At 38.3% G+C, this 3,926-nt stretch overlaps 1 non-coding gene across 1 annotated transcript; it reads left to right on the top strand.

Moving 5' to 3' along the window:
* The first annotated feature begins 1,063 nt into the window (after positions 1-1,063).
* Positions 1,064-1,170, top strand: LOC111727444. Its single transcript, XR_002775005.1, has one exon. It is a non-coding gene; the product is annotated as a U6 spliceosomal RNA (small nuclear RNA).
* The last annotated feature ends 2,756 nt before the right edge of the window (positions 1,171-3,926 follow it).

Genomic DNA, 3,926 nt, shown 5'->3' with positions numbered 1-3,926 from the left:
TTGCACAACTGTAAACATATTTCAAACCACTGGATTGTTTACTTTAAATGGGTGAACTATATGTTAAATGCAAATTATGTCTCAATAAAGAGCTATTTAAAAAGAGAATAAAAAAAAATAGAGCCATGCTACCTTATCATAGGCTAATACACAAACACAGTGACAGCTGTGATGGTCATTCCAGAAAAAGAGCTCCAAAATCGCTCTGAAGGATGGACCGGCACTGGCATCCATTCATAGCTTCCCGAGGGTGATCTTCAGCAATGAGATATATAGCACTTTTTCTAGGATGATTCATGAACTTAATTGTCAGATCTCTTATATTATCAGATTAACAGAGCAAACCTTAGTTTAAAAGCTAGTGTAAAATCTAGTGCAGGCTGTAACAAATGTACTACACTGTCGTAAATGTAGGGGAGGCTGGATATGGCTTTTGAGCAGGGAACATATATAGGAATTCTCTGTATTTTGGCTCAATTTTGCTGTGAACCTAAAACTGCTCTAAAAAGTAAACTTTATTAATTAAAAAAACCAAATAAAACTTAGTGTATTAGAGACTTTACCAATAGGAGAGTGTTCAAATGTTCTAAGCTTTAGATTCAGCTTACTGTTTAGAAATTAGATGTTCTAAGCTGGGGGGGATCTTTTCATGTTGGAAGACTGTTAGCTGTAATCCAATAAGGTCACATTCAATAAACTTTAATTAGATATGCTTAAAATGTACATTATTTTGTAAAAATTTAACTACTATGTACTTAATAATTTCAAATAATGAAAACTATTTATTAATCTTAAAGTTAATTAATCTTTTAATAACTTTGTTGTGTCTGCTTTTTGTTGAAAGCATTTGACTATTTGGTCACAGCAAGGAGGTCCCCAGTTTCTGCTGATCCTCTGGATGGGTATCAGTCAATTGTGGGACTCAAGGGCATCTTAATCTGGGTTAGGTAGGAGAACGTAGATTCACCACAATACATGGTTGAAAAGCAAAAAAGAATTTTTTTTTTTTTACATATTGCTGAAGGAATGGGTATTCTACTGTTTTCTTCAATATTTTAATTGGGTGCTTGCTTCGGCAGCACATATACTAAAATTGGAACGATACAGAGAAGATTAGCATGGCCCCTGCACAAGGATGGCATGCAAATTCGTGAAGCGTTCCATATTTTTTTAAAAAAAATATTTTAATTGGATCTCTCTTAGCATCAAACAATGCCTTTAAAATGTCATCTACTGAGAGCTCAGTCAATTCCATCTGTAGTTCTTTGGGTGCCTTGGTGATATCAACTAGGTGATGCTGAAATGCTAAGTGTGATGTTATAATTCTCAAAGTCAACGGACCTTTCATTGTATTCTCAAATTAATAAATAGGTCTATGATAGCTGCGTATTCTTCAAATGTTTCACATGTATCATCCTGCTCATTAACGGCCTTTGCTAAGCAGGGAAAATGTTCATCTGAAACTTCTTCTTGAAGAATTATGTTTTAAAAAGATAGCTTTTCTTGAAATGACTACTTGGGTCTTGTTCTTTTCTCTCTTTTTTTTACATATCATAAATAGACTTAGTTTTACTTGCAAAGAAATATTCAGGCTGGGCATGGTAGCTCACACCTGTAATCCCAGCATTCTGGAAAGCCAAGGCTAGTGAACAAGAGCAAGACTCCATCTCTACTAGAAATATAAAATTAGCCAGGCCCTGGGCCTGTAGTCCCAGCTATTAGGGAGGCTGAGGCAGGAAGAGCTCTTGAGCCCAAGAGTTTAAGGCTGCTGTGAGCTATGATGACACCATTGCACTCTACCTAAGGCAACAGAGTGAGACACTGTCTCAAAAAAAAAAAAAAAAAGAAAGAAATATTCAATTTGACATGTTATTACACAGAAATGCTACATTCCTACAGAAATCGTCTTTCACATTACTTACTCTGTTCTTCATAAAATTTAACTACCTCTTCTCACAAAGATAAAATTTTGGCTAACACCTGTCCCTGCCGTAGCCCATACACTTTAGAATGATTCAGCAAATCCATACTGAATACCTCATCCTTTAATTTTAGTATGTTATGAAACCGATGATGCCCCGAACCATTGACACCAATATAGTTAGCAATACTTCTAACTTGTTGCAAAGTGTCACTTAAAATAGTCGTCTTTAGCACAGAGATTTTGCTGATGCAAGACACAATGAAAAGAGAGGAGAGCATCTGGATCTGTTAATACTTTTTTATCTGTGCAATAAGCTCTTCATGCTTTCCTGTCATGGGAGGCTCACTGTCTGTACACACGCTCACTAAATTTACAAAATTCAGTCCAACTTCATGACATTTAAAAATTTGAAGATATCTAGTCCCCACGTCCTGTTCCCAAGAGTACCCCAAGCAAGGAACCCTTCATAGCAAAGAAGATCTTTTGTTATGATCCAAATGAAGTAAAAAGCTTGCTAAGTCATTGGGAGCAGTTGATTCATCTAAAGTGATTAAATGATAAATATTTACCTTTTGGAGTACTGCATGAAGTTGTCCTGTTAAATTGAAGGCTAATTCATGCTGCCGATCAGGTATCTTTCTCTTTGAAAGAGGCAGCTGTGTGTATTTTATTTTATTTTATTTTGACAGAGTCTTACTATGTCACCCTCGGTAGAGTGCCATGGCGTCACAGCTCACGGCAACCTCAAACTCTTGGGCTCAAGCCATTTTCCGGCTTCAGCCTCCGAAGTAGCTGGGACCACAGGTGCCTGCCACAACGCCTGCCTATTTTTTGTTGCAGTCGTCATTGCTGTTTTAGCTGGCCCTAGCTGGATCCAAACCCGCCACCCTCGGTGTATGTGGCTGGTGTCGTAACCATCTGCTGTGGTTACTTTTCGAAACATTATCAGTGTCCAAGCATCCCACAACTTCAACAATGCATTCTTTAACAATTTCTACATCACTGAGTAGCTTCCTTCTCCCCATCCCCCAGTATATAAGCTGCTTTATAAGCTGCTTCAGTGACATTATGTCCAGGTCTTATTGCTGCTTGAAAGAGTTGTATTTGCTTTTCATTTCTTAATTTCTGCACTACAACCTTTCATGACTCTTCCTCTACTTTAAAATATTTGTGGTCCTTAGGAGTGTTATAAGGCAGATGAGCATTGAATTTCTTTAATGTTGATATTGCAGTATCACAAAACAAGCAAATCATCCTATCTTTCCTAGAAACAAGATAATATTGCAGTTCCTAATCCTCTTTTAAAAATCTTTTCTTCCTTCCTTGTTCTCTTGGTCTTCTTTGACATGATGGGCTGTTGAGCAGACAGAGTTAGAATATTCTGTTGACTATGCAACTATTTACAAATTCCACTTCAAACAGAAACTCAGTGCACTGTTGTCAAATGCTGATAACAGATCAGAGTGCTCAACCCCCACAAACTCTCTCCCATCAGCCTTATGTGGTAGTGGAGGAAGTTAGAACTCAGGCCCTTTGGTATTGTAAATTATATTCATTTAAAAAATAAAATACAAATGGCTGGGCACAGTGGCTTACACCTATAATCCCAGGCCAAGGCAGGTGAATAACCCGAGCTCACGAGTTTGAGACCAGCCTGAGCGAGAGGGAGACCCTGTCTCTAAAACCTAGCTGAGCATTGTGGCAGGCACCTGTAATCCCACCTACTTGGGAGTCTGAGGCACGAGGATCACTTGAACCCAAGAGTTTAAGGTTGCTGTGAGCTATAAAGCCACAGGACTTTACTGGGGGCAAGAAAGTGAGACTCCCCTTCCCCCCCCAAATATAAAAAATAAAATAAAATAAAAATATACAAGACAAAAATGTATTATTTAAAAAAAAAGATTTGTGGCTCGGCACCTATAGCTCAACCGGCTAAGGCGCCAGCCACGTACACCTAAGGTGGCGGGTTTGAATCCCCAGCCCGGACCCGCCAAACAACAAT

The sequence above is a fragment of the Otolemur garnettii genome, unplaced genomic scaffold, assembly GCF_000181295.1.
Source record: "Otolemur garnettii isolate 467f Iridium unplaced genomic scaffold, OtoGar3 scaffold00106, whole genome shotgun sequence".
In the NCBI taxonomy this organism is placed as follows: Eukaryota; Metazoa; Chordata; class Mammalia; order Primates; family Galagidae; genus Otolemur; species Otolemur garnettii.
The sequence above is the reverse complement of the archived record's forward strand: the minus strand, read 5'-3'. Positions and strand labels throughout refer to the sequence as shown.